The 12,515-nt window shown below is 43.4% G+C and overlaps 1 long non-coding RNA gene across 1 annotated transcript in view; it reads left to right on the top strand.

Moving 5' to 3' along the window:
* The first annotated feature begins 2,662 nt into the window (after positions 1-2,662).
* LOC115068702 overlaps positions 2,663-12,515 on the top strand; it is a 10,449-nt gene continuing 596 nt past the window's right edge. The window contains exons 1-3 of the long non-coding RNA XR_003848049.1: positions 2,663-2,725; positions 2,842-3,222; positions 11,320-11,443. This is a non-coding gene — a long non-coding RNA (uncharacterized LOC115068702). The remainder of the gene's footprint in view (positions 2,726-2,841; positions 3,223-11,319; positions 11,444-12,515) is intronic.

Genomic DNA, 12,515 nt, shown 5'->3' on the forward strand with positions numbered 1-12,515 from the left:
AGGGCGGCATGCGTTCAAACGAGAGATGTCCATGGGAACATTCCCATCACAAAACCCAGAGCTAGCTGGTCAGAAACTTGCCCCAGTTGAAATGTTCCCGGTAATAAATGGTCTTAGAGGTCATTGCTCAGAGGGCCAAGATGGCACAGCTGGACTTCATGAAAGCTGGGCTTCATGCAGATAGCCAGGGTCTCCGTAGCCCCAGCTGGCCTTGAACTCACAGAGATCCACCTGCCTCTGCCTCCCAAGTGCTGGGACTAAATTAGATGTGTACCACCATGCCTGGCTGAGAAAACAAATTCTTTTTAAAAAAAATATTTTATTTACTCTTTTTAGTTTATGTGTATGAGTGTATTGCCTACATGTATGTAAGTGCACTCATGTTGTGCAAAGCCTGCAGAGGCCAGAAGAGGGCGTCGGATTTCCTAGAACTGGAGTTACAGACAGTTGTTAGCTGCCATGTGGGTGCTGGGAATTAAACCCAGGTCCTCTGGAAGAGCAGCCAGTGCTCGTAACTGTTGAGCCACCTCTCCAGCCCCTGAGAAAACAAGTTCTTAATGAGATGCATGTCTTTGGGATGGCCTCCTCTTTTGGTCCACCTCTCATTTTTCTTCTCCTCGCTGGAAACAAAGCTACCCTCCGTTTCGTTGGCATTGTCCTGACTGTAATATTTAATAGCTAATCACCCATTTATCTGAAGTGCTAATAAATGCCAGTTCTAATATTAGAATGTTCTCCTCGTCCTTTGAAGAGATACTAACTCTCTAACGTTGTCACGGGCCAGGTGATGTTGGCACAAGCCAGAGTTAAATCTTTACTAATAGTCCCCTCCGAAGGCCACACCACAGTTGATTGTCTCTAGAGATCAGCAAGGTATTCCCTGTGCTCAGACTTCATTGTCAAAGTTTTGATTTATTTAACTGATGTCTAAAACAATGGAACAAGTGTAGTAATTCACAGAACAGTGAGAATAATCCAGTCAGAACCCATTGTAAAAACCTGGAGCAACATATCCCTCCACTCATCCCAGGAAAGGACTGTCAGTGATAATGGAGAGATGAGATCTCCTTTCAAGCATTAAAGACTTCAGTTTTAATTATAGAAGTGTTCCTTACAGCAAATTTCAATAATGCTTGCTCATTAAAAACAGCACGCTTCAACATTTTTGTAATATTCTGACCCAAATGGATAACCTAAATGACATTATGAGGATAGACCAAACTATCCCTGACTTAGGGTGATCTATAACATAACTGGTCTGTACTCTTCAAAACATATCAAATGATGGGCCGGTGAGAGGGCTCAGTGGGTAAAGGTGCTTGCTGCCAACCCCGACAACCGGAGTTTGATCCCTGGGACATCCCACACGGTACCAGGAGAGAATCAATTCCCGAAAGTTGTCTTCTGGCCTCCACACACATGCACACAAAATAAAAAAATGAAAAATGTCAAGATGAAGAAAGACGCAGGGAGGCTAAAGGAGCTGTTCCAGATTAACTGAGGCTAAAGACCCGTGAAAGCTCAGTGAATGCGTGACCCTGGCTCTGCCCCAGGGCCAAGAAAACAAAGGGCCAGAAAGGAATTCCTGGGAACCGAAGAGATTTGAATGTGCGTTCTACACAGCCAACGTTAGCGTCTGCTTTTCTGATTGTAACATTTAACTGCGGTTATGGATCAGAATATTTTGTTCTTAGAAAATGAGCTACTGAGGTTTTTGTTGTTTGGGGCTTTGTGTTTGTTTTGTGTGTATGTGTTCATGTGTGTTGGTGACAGACTCTGTGTTTTGGGTGCTGGGGAGATGACTCAGCAGATAAGAGCACTTGCTGCAGGAGCCTGAGGATCTGAATTCAAATCCCCAGCACCCATGGAAAAAGCCCAGTGCAGCCTTGTGCGTGCCTGTAACCCCAGCACTGTGGGACTGGGAGACGGGAGGGTTGCTGGTCACCAACCTAGTCCCAGGTTCACTGAAAGAGCTCAAGGGAATAGACAGAAGGTGAAGAAACAGGAAGCCTGGCATCCTCCTCTGGCCTCCAGGAGCACATCTGCACACACATGCATGGACACCACACACATACACAGGCATGAAACATACATCAACCACACATGTACAACACATGAAGACACTGTAATTAGTAATGCATTCTATAACTTTCTTCTCTTCTAGTTCTCTCTTTCCTTGGGGAGGACCACTGCCCTAGACTGCCCTCCATGTGACATAGAACACCATCTCATTATTTCTAACACCCGGGCTGCTGAATATTGTTCATACTGTTCCTTGTAAAGAGTGCCTAGCACAGAGAGAGAGGAGTTAAAGTCCGACCTATCTTCCATTTGCCAAGTCACGCTTTTTCCCGTGTACTGTGCTCACCTAGAGGAAAGGGTGTCTTTTCTCACTTATGTAAAGGTGGTCTCTGGCCTCGCGAAAGCTCTGTTAACAATCCCCCGACACTCCACAGTACGGATGTAGCATAAGTCACTTACACAATGCATCTTGTTAACCACTGATACTGCTGCTTCTCATGTTTTTATCCCAAACAGCCTACCACTCACATCGTCCAGTGCAGATCTCCGTATTCCTATGCACACATCTCTGGAGGAAAGATTCCAACCCTGTCCATGTTCATGGGTGCTGACAAATTAACCTCACCAAAGGTCCTATCTGGTTATGCTCCGGCAGCATGGATAAAGAAGCTGTTTATTTCCTCACCCCCCACACCAACACCAGGTGAGATCAATCTTCTAAATATTTGCCAAGCTGATAAGTGAAAAATTTTATCTTACTGTTTGATAGATCATTTGTAGCAAACCAAATATTGTTAACTTTCTGTTCTCTGAATCAAGACAATTTCTTAGGAGTACCAAGTCAGAGATTGTCTCAAACACAGCCGCCCTGAATAAATCTGTGAGCAATTGGGGAGCCAGCAGACTACACCCAACCAGTGTCCACTGACTCAGACCTATCTCTGTATGAAATGTGAGTCAGAGAGAAACACAAGGCCAGGCAGATGTTCTGAGAAGTAAGGTGTCAGCTCGGGTCTTTCAGCTTCCACTTCCCGATCACAAGTCACAAGAACAGTGTCATGGCCTCTGCTCCAGGATTGCGTGTGAAGCCACCATGGCCCCTTTGCAAAGAAGATCATGTCCCTGCAACTATTTTGATGTTGGTTTCGTGAACAAAATCAGATGGCAGAGAGAACACCAAGACCTCGGCCCTGCAGCACTGTGAGTTCGTCTCTTTCAGTAGGTGTATGTGTTGATCCAAATCCCCTGAGAGGCAGATACGGAAATGATTACAGATACAAGAATCTTATTAAAGCCCAGGCTTGTGGTAGACAACGGTGAAGGAATCAAGAGCTGCCAGACAGTGTCACAAGGCTGACCTCCAGGACAGGAGCGGAGGGAGGCTGGGTAGAAGCATCAGAGATTGCCACAGAGTCCAGGGTCAGTAAGACCTTGGGCTTCTCAAAGCAAGGCCAGTCATCAGCAAAGTCTAGTGTCTCCTACGGTCCATCCCGTGTCTTACCACACTCAGCCATTGACTGGGAGAATCCAGGGGAAAGCATGGCCTTGGTGTGAGTGCAGCAATGGACTTCCACGCATAGGAGCTGGGGTCCTTGGTCAGCTGCACTCCCTGCCCTCATCTCAGGATCCTCACCATGAGTTATCAAGGAGGAACTCTGAAGACAGGACCTGAGCAAAATTATAAACTTAGAGCACAGAGAGCTATTCAGTGTCAGTTTCCTGCTTCTATATTTCCCTGTAATGACTTATTTTAACCCAAAACCATGAAAGGCGGTCAATAATTGCATAACTTTTCTAAGTCTCAAGAATGGCTGATGAAGATTTGTAAAGTAGAAAAATACTTGAAATCCTGTCTGTATCAAACAGAAATCGGGGGCTGGGGAGATGGTCAGTGTGTAAAGTTTGGCTATACAAAGGCCTTGAGGGGCCTGAGTTCAGATTCCCAGCACCCACAGAAAAGCCAGATGTGATGGCATCTATGACTGTCACACTGGGGAGGGGACAGACAGGCAGATCCCAGGACCTACTGGCCAGCCAGCCTAGCTGAAGCTGCAAGCTTCAGGTTTAGTGAGAGACCCTGTCTCAAAACTATGGTGGAGAGCAATAGAGGAGGTCACCTTGACAACCAATCTTTGACCTCCACTCACACATCCATGGACACACGCATGTGCACATGCTCACACACACAGTTCTTTTTTATTTTATTTATTATTTTTATGTGTATGAGTGTATTCCCTGCATGTATGTAAGTGCACTCATGTTGTGCAGTGCCCATGGAGGTCAGAAGAAGGCATCAGATCCCCTGGAACTGGAGTTATGGATGGCTGTTAGCCACCATGTTGGTACTGAGAATCAAACCCAGGTCCTCTGCAAGAATAGCCAGTGCACTTAAACCACTAAGCCATCTCTCCAGTATTTCTTTCTTTCTTTCTTTCTTTCTTTCTTTCTTTCTTTCTTTCTTTTTCTTTCTTTCTTTCTTTCTTTCTTTCTCTTTCTTTCCATGTATGAGTGTATTGCCTGCATGTGTGTAAGTGCACCTATGTTGTGCAATGCCCTTAGAGGTCAGAAGAAGGTGTCAGATTCCCTTGGAACCAGAGTTATGGACAGTTGTTAGCCACCATGTGGGTGCTGGGAATATGAACCTGGGTTCTCTGCAAGAACAACCAGTACGCTTAACCATTAAGCCATATCTCTAGCCCCAAGTCTCACAAATTCTTTTTTTTATTATTTTTATTTTATTTGTGTGTATTGCCTGCATGTAGGTAAGTACGCCCGTGTCAATGCCCACAGAGGACAGAAGAGATTTTTGGATCCCCTGGGGCTGGAGTTACGGACAGTTGTTAGCTGCCATGTGGGTGGTGGGATCTGAACCCGGGTCTTCTGCAAGAACAGTCAGTGTTCTTAACTGCTGTACTATCTCTCCAGCCCCCCACCCCAAGTCCCACAAATTCTTAAAGAAACAAAAATGAAAAGGATTCAGGTCATGGAAATATGTAGGATTTGGGTCATAAGAACAATGAAAAGGAAAGGGAAGGGAACAGAGAGGAAACTGAGAAATGGTCAGAGGCAGGTGGCCATGGAGAAATTCCCACTGGGTGGAGAATGGGATGAAGGAAGACAGGGTCTGGTCGCAGAACAGAAACAGAGCCATTTTTTCATGAAGCATCAGCAATGAGATTCTAACATACAATATCCTCTGCAGATCGCCAGCACATATTTGATATATGTACTAAATTGTATGTGTGTGTGTGTGTGTGTGTGTGTGCGTGTGTGTGTGTGTGTGTTGGGTGTGGGGAGATTTAAACACTAACATCTCCCTACATATATGAGAGCTATAATGATTGTGTTCCACCTATTTGGTTTCCAAGGACATCATGTTTTATTGAGTTCTAAAGAACAAACCAAATTGTCTGGTTGAATTCAAGTTTGTTTTTACCAAATATCCTTTTAAAAACTAACAAGCCAGAATTTGGAACCACCTACTGCTTGGCAAACACTATCACAGTTGTTCAGTTTGTATATCTGTGCTGGTCAGACTTTGTCTTACCATTTAGACTATAAACTCCTTAGAAACATCTTCCAGAGTATAAATATTTTCTAGTATCACTATATTTCTCACAGCATGATCATTATTTGATTGTGTGTATGAAGTTTGAATTCCATAAATATGCACACAAAAGTAAAATAGGAGGGGGCCGGAGAGATGGCTCCATGGCCTCTGGCTTCCACTGGCACATGCACTCATGTGTATATACACACAGACACAAAAATTAAATAAATTTAAAATGTAAACTGTTTTATACATCAATCTGTTTCTATCACCTCTTTGCCCTTTAATATCATTGATCAATCACTAACCAATCACTAACCTTCTTCTTACCTTCCTTGTTACGAACTTCTTGACCCTCCTTCCTGCCTCTTCAATCATTCTAATTATCTCTGGCTTTCCACTGTCTCTCAGTTTGGGATATCACACATGGCTCTTTCTAGAAGCTTCCATCTCATGGCTTTCACTATCACTCTAACCTAATGATCCTATTTATATCCCCAAATCCCACTTAGCTCCTGGCCCTCCAACTTCCTCTCGGACATCTTCTCTGAAACTGTCTGCCTTCCTAGCTAATTCCATCTGGTCCAGCACATTCTTTCCCTGTTGCTGGTCACATTCCTGTTTACCAACAGCACTGCACTGTCTTCATTCACCAGAAGGTAACTTTGGTATCTGGATTCCTGTTCATCCCTGTTCCCACATCTAACTTCTCAATGAGTAAAAGTGCTTGCCATAGAAGTATGGAGTCCACATGTGTTCCCAGCACCCACATAAAAACAGGATGTGGCTGTGGTCACCTGTAGCCCCAGCATGGGAGTGAGGGACATGGTTGAGACAAGAGCATTCCTGGGACATGCTGACTACCAGCCTACCTGAAAAACAGAGTGCTTTGGGCTCAAGAGACTCTATGTAAGGAGAATAGGTCAGAGAGCATGAGGGGAGGACACCCAACAACTTCCTCTGGCCTGTGCACATTCATAGGTGTGTGCGCCCACCCCACATGCACACATGTGCATGAATAACACACACATCACTCACACACACACACACACACACACACACACACACACACACACACAGAGGCAAAGTACAACGTAAAAAAAATCTCTCCCATTTCCCCAAGAAATTAACCTATTCAAATGGAATTTATTGACCATTTATTGAGAACCTGCTATGTAGTAGTTCTTGGGTTAAGCTCCCTAGGGATCACAAAAATGATGAATGTGAAATCCACATGAATAAACTCTGAATTTTGGGAGATGAAGTGTTAGCTAAACTGTCCAATTCCATTTGTGTGAGAAATTAATGGAAACTTCGGTGGTGGAGTGTGAGAAAGTTAAGAATATGAGAGACAGATTGTAGATAGATAGATGATAGATAATGATAGATGATAGATATGTTGATAGATGATAGAAGATGATAGATGATAGATGATAGATAGATAGATAGATAGATAGATGATAGATAGATAGATAGATGATAGATGATATAGATTAGATACATACATGATAGATAGATAGATAGATAGATAGATAGATAGATAGATAGATAGATAGATAGATAGATAGATAGATAGATAGATAGATAGATAGATAGATAGATAGATAGATAGATAGATAGATAGATAGATAGATAGATAGATAGATAGATAGATAGATAGATAGATAGATAGATAGATAGATAGATAGATAGATAGATAGATAGATAGATAGATAGATAGATAGATAGATAGATAGATAGATAGATAGATAGATAGATAGATAGATAGATAGATAGATAGATAGATAGATAGATAGATAGATAGATAGATAGATAGATAGATAGAATGTGAATAAAAATGAAGGCCCTCATAGAATGATCAGTGACACCATGACACGGGGACAGCCACCTGCAGTCATTTGGCCACAGACTGAATGAGTGAATTCTTTTACATGTGTATGTGTTGTATGAACATTACATGCATCATGACCCCTACCACAGAGCACTAGTTCTCATGACCTCAGGTAGCCAGACTTGACCACCTCCAAGTGAGAAAGGGCTACATGGGTGAACCCCACCGAGACACCTGCAGTGAAGCGGACCTGGCTGCCTTGTCGGGTGGCCCTTCTCTCACACACACATCTCTCTTAGAAATGTCTTCCCTTCGAGCCCTTGAAAATCCATCTCTCAGCACCGTCACTCACTGGCTCCAGTCTACCTCTTTACGGTCTTCATAAACAAACCTAATCACTCTGTATTAGTTACTTTTCTTGCTGTGACCATTAATTCCTGACAAGAAGCAACGTGAGACAGGAAAGCTTGTTGCTGCTACTGCTGCTGCTGTTGATGTTTGGAATTCAAGGGGATACAGTCCAAGATGGCAAGGAAGGTGCAGTGTCAGGACCACATAGGTGAAGCAGCTGGCTACCCTGCATCAGTAATTAGGAGTGAGGGCACAGACAGGAGGTATGGCTAGCCACAAACTCTCAAGGCCCTCCCCCACCGACTCACCTCCTCCAGTGAGGCCCCACCTCCTAAAGGTTTCACAACCTTCCAAACAGTGCCAGCAGCCGGGAACTAAGCATTCAAACGTGAGCTTGTGGGGGAAATTTCACGTTCAAACCATGACACTTTCACAAGGCAAATGCTGTATTTGAAGACAGATACATCTTCCCACCACACCTTCAACGGCACTTAAGTGGACTCCCATTTCCGTGCCTTTTCTAATCTATCTGCCCTGTTTTGAACACACTGCTCTTTGTCAATTTCTCTGTTAAAATATAGCATCCAGAGGGGCTAGAGAGGTTAACAGTACTTGCTACTCTTCCAGAGGACCAGAGTCAAGCTCCCAGAACCCACAACTGCCTGTAATTCCAGTGCCAGAGGATCTGACACCCTCTTCTGGACCCTGATGGCACCTGCATGCTTGTGCACTTGTGCACATACCCACACTCAGACACATAAGTAAAATTATATATATACCTATACATATACATGTATATATAGTCACATATGTATATGTATATTCCAGGTCTGGTGGGGTGGCGCGGCAGGTAAAGGTGCTTGCTGCCCAATGATGAGACAACATCAGTTCGATAAAGGTAGGAGAGAACTAACTCCATGAAGTTATCTTCTGACCTCCATACACATCCCATGGCATATCCCCCCCGACAGATCATACACAAACACACACAATAATATATGTATACATATGTGTATGCATATATATATATACATATATAGCAACTGTACAACACATCCCACTTAAATACTAGCACTATGAAATAAGACAGGACACCTTAATTCTAAATATGAAACACTGTTGATGCTTCCTAAAAGAAAATTACAATCATTTGCATGTTTTAGATTGAGTCATATGTACTTGTCATATAGTAAGAGACTGATACATGTTCCTGTTAACATTCAAACATGAAAACAGTAAGCTTTCTAAGTATGCTCTCCACAGTTTGTCTGAAGCATTGATTTCAACTTTAAAAAGTTCAAAGCCAGGCTGGAGAGACAGCCCAGCAGTTAAGAGCACTGGCTGCTCTTGCAGGGGACCTGGGTTTGATTCCCAGCACCCACATGACAGCTAAAAACCATCTGTAACTCCAGTTCCAGGGGATCAGATGCTGTCTTCTGACCTCCACGGGCATTGCAGGACACAAGTGCACTTACATATATGCAGACAATGCACTCATACACATAAAATAATTTTTTTAAAAAAAGTTCAAAGCCAACTATGACCGGACACAGAGTCTCTGACGTGTTTATACAACCCTCTCTCAGAGTGATGTCAATCCTGTCTGAGGTACAGACATTCAACCAGCCCGAATGGTTGTCTTTAGGAAACCAAGCTTGCCTCCGCTTCCCTCAGCTCTGGACTGCGGGTCTCTCAGAACACAAACACCACTGGTTGGGTTTGCTTTCCTTATTTCTGTGGCTCCTCCAAGTCCCACAGTCCTGCCCCATCCTCCTCCATTCAGCTCGGCTCTAACCATGTGTCTGGGCACTACCATGGTCTCGCTCTTGCTTATTTGTTTGTGCTTTCCATCATGTCCCATCGTCTTCTAGGGACCCTTGGCAGTGTCACCAGATACAAGTGCCTTGGTGAGCACAGCTCTGTCACCTCTGGGTGGAATACCAGCTACCTCTGCCAGGCCCACCGCCACCTTCCGTGATGATCCCCTAAAGCACCAGTCCCTTTCCTGCTAACATGTAGCATTATCACGTAGATTCAAACAGAGAGAGCAGGCTGTGGTTTGTGGCAGACTGGAAGAGAACAACTTTTTTACACTTTGGAGTTACAGCCTCTCAGAAGTACTTGCTGCTTGAGCCCAGATATTGTCATAAATGCTGGTGAATGCTGTGGTTTGAATGTGTCCTTTCCAGAGTATTAAAAGGCAATGGCTGAGGTGACAGTATTAAAAGGTAGGGCTTTAAGAGGTGATTGGAGGGGCTGGAGAGATGGCTCAGGGGCTAAGAGCACAGCTGCTCTTGCAGAGGACCTGGGTTCAGTTCCCAGCATCCACATGGCAGTTAACAACCATCCATAACTCCAGTTCTGGGGGGTCCGGCACCCTCTTCTGACCTCTGCAGAAATTGCAGGACATGGGTTCATTTACATACATGCAGGCAATATACCCATACACATAAAATAAAATAAAGTAAAATAAAATAAAAAGAGGTGATTGGGACATGAAGACATTTCCCTTGTGAATATTACAGCCCTTGTTTTTTTTTTTCAAAAGAAGGTTCACACACATTTGCTACGTAGTCCTCCTGCTTTCCACCCCATAAGAGGTTCCTTGCCTCTAGAAGAACAGTAACACAGTGCCATCTTGGAAGCAGAGAGCAGTTCCCAATAGACAAACACATCTGTTAGAGCCTTGGTCTTAGGCTTCCCATCCTTTACAACTATGGGAGAGAACACAGTTCTACTCAGTGTTGGGCATTTTCTTACAACAGTACAAACAGACTGATACACTGATTTTTCCCCAGTCTTTTCAACGTACATATATAACATCTCTCTCTGGACTCAGACATGAGCTTCTAGGCTAACTCAGGAATTGGGTCAGACTTGTTCTTTCTCTCCAAACATAAGATTCTGTTGTCTTTTGAAGAAACAACTAGTTTCTCCTTTTTTGATGAATTCTCTCTAAAAAAAAAAAAAAGTCTCAGTCTATTTCTAGCATAGATTGGACCACAGAATACTGAGCCTTAAATGTACTCTCAACCTATGACCTCTGTATCTCTCTGTCTCTGTCTCTTGTGTGTGTCTGTCTCTCTGCCTCTCTCCTTTCTATGTTTCTGTGTGTTCTGTGAAACACCTCACCTCTATTATTTTGTTTCCATTATTATGCGAGTCTTTATACAGATGCAACCACTAAATCTCTGTTTTATGAATGAGGACACCAAGGTTCAACACCACATATAACTTCAAGGTTATGTAACAGGATCCTGACAGATCTGTGACCCAGACCATCTTCTCCTGCCTTGTGAGTCTCCGTCCCTCCCTCCAGGCCTTCCTTCTCCATCATATCCCCAAGTATCAATAATAAGTCATCTTACCCATGACATCAGGGGCCACACACATCCCCACTAACCAAATTCCCTGTAACAGACAAACCAGAGATTCTTTCCACACAGCTTGGTCTCTGTGAATGCACCTGGCTTGACCGATATGACTTTCCTTCTTAGGAACATCTTAAGGACAGATTGACTGCACCTCAGTGTCTATAACCTAAAGTCCTTTCATTTCACGTTAGGTGAGCGCTTGTTCAGATGCAGCCTGCGGCCATTTCTCGCCATTTCCGGGTCCTCAGAGCACACATGCTATAGTGGCTCAGTCCCCGAGATCTTCCAAAACCAGGAATCTAGTTTTTCTTAGCAGTAAGTTCTTTCTCTATTTACGTTTCTTAAAAGACTCTAATTCCCACTTTCAAGTTATAGAAATAAAATACTTGTTAGTTACCTACAGTCTGTGTAGTGCTGGGTGAGAAACACAGAAGCCAGATACCACAGTCCCTGGTCTTAAAGAGCCCACAGCCTAGGGGAGGGACACACCCTTACAACTTAGTAATAATGTGATGGAGACAGGAGCACACTGATGGCCACGAGAGCATCCTAAGAAGATCTGAGGGTTAATTACAGCCTGAGGAGTTGAGGTGACTAAACACAGGTAACATCTACGCGGTCCATCTAAAAGGGCAACTACGAATTCCCCAAAGTAAAATTTTAAATGGAGAAAGGACAGAAGGAACAGCAGTTGCTGCCATTTTTAGCATCAATCATTTTCCTACCACTGATAACAGATTCTTCCAGTCAGGAGCTTTGATGGATTTTCTCCACTGTCCTATTTATTCCAAATTCCTCAGCCTAACCTTCGAGACATCTGCTAGCTCCATTCCCTGATTTGCTTAGCCAGTGAGCCGGATTTATCAGCTGAGTGTGTGCTTTTCCTAGGCACTAAAATAAATAAATGTAGGAACAAAACCAGGATGCGTTCACTTCAAACTTTCTCTTAACTCACATCTCTATGACACTTACCTGGGAGAAGAGGGGGTTAGACAATGAAAACAAGAAAGCCTAAGCAAGTGAGGAAGGTCTGTGTAGGTTTATTCTATATAAAGGGTGAGACAAAAATAATATACACATCATCTTAAAATGTCTATGGTCAGAGTTTAGTCAACTAATTTAAGGAACAAAATAGAAATCTAGTCAATGTTTATCTGAGAATATTTGGTTCTTTACCTAAGCCTTCTCTACATAGCACATGATAATTAAAAGTATCAGACTGGTGGAACTAATCTGATTGGGTGTTAAACAGCCATACTTTAAGGTCTATACTAATGTGGTCAGAGGGACTTAAAGGACAGTTTTTGCCCCTTGCCCTCCAAGGTTGACCAAGTTCCAGGGGACTATGGAACATCTCTCAAAATGTCCTGTAAATGTGGTGAGTCAT

Source organism: Nannospalax galili, unplaced genomic scaffold, assembly GCF_000622305.1.
Source record: "Nannospalax galili isolate Female #2095 unplaced genomic scaffold, S.galili_v1.0 scaffold648, whole genome shotgun sequence".
NCBI lineage: Eukaryota > Metazoa > Chordata > Mammalia > Rodentia > Spalacidae > Nannospalax > Nannospalax galili.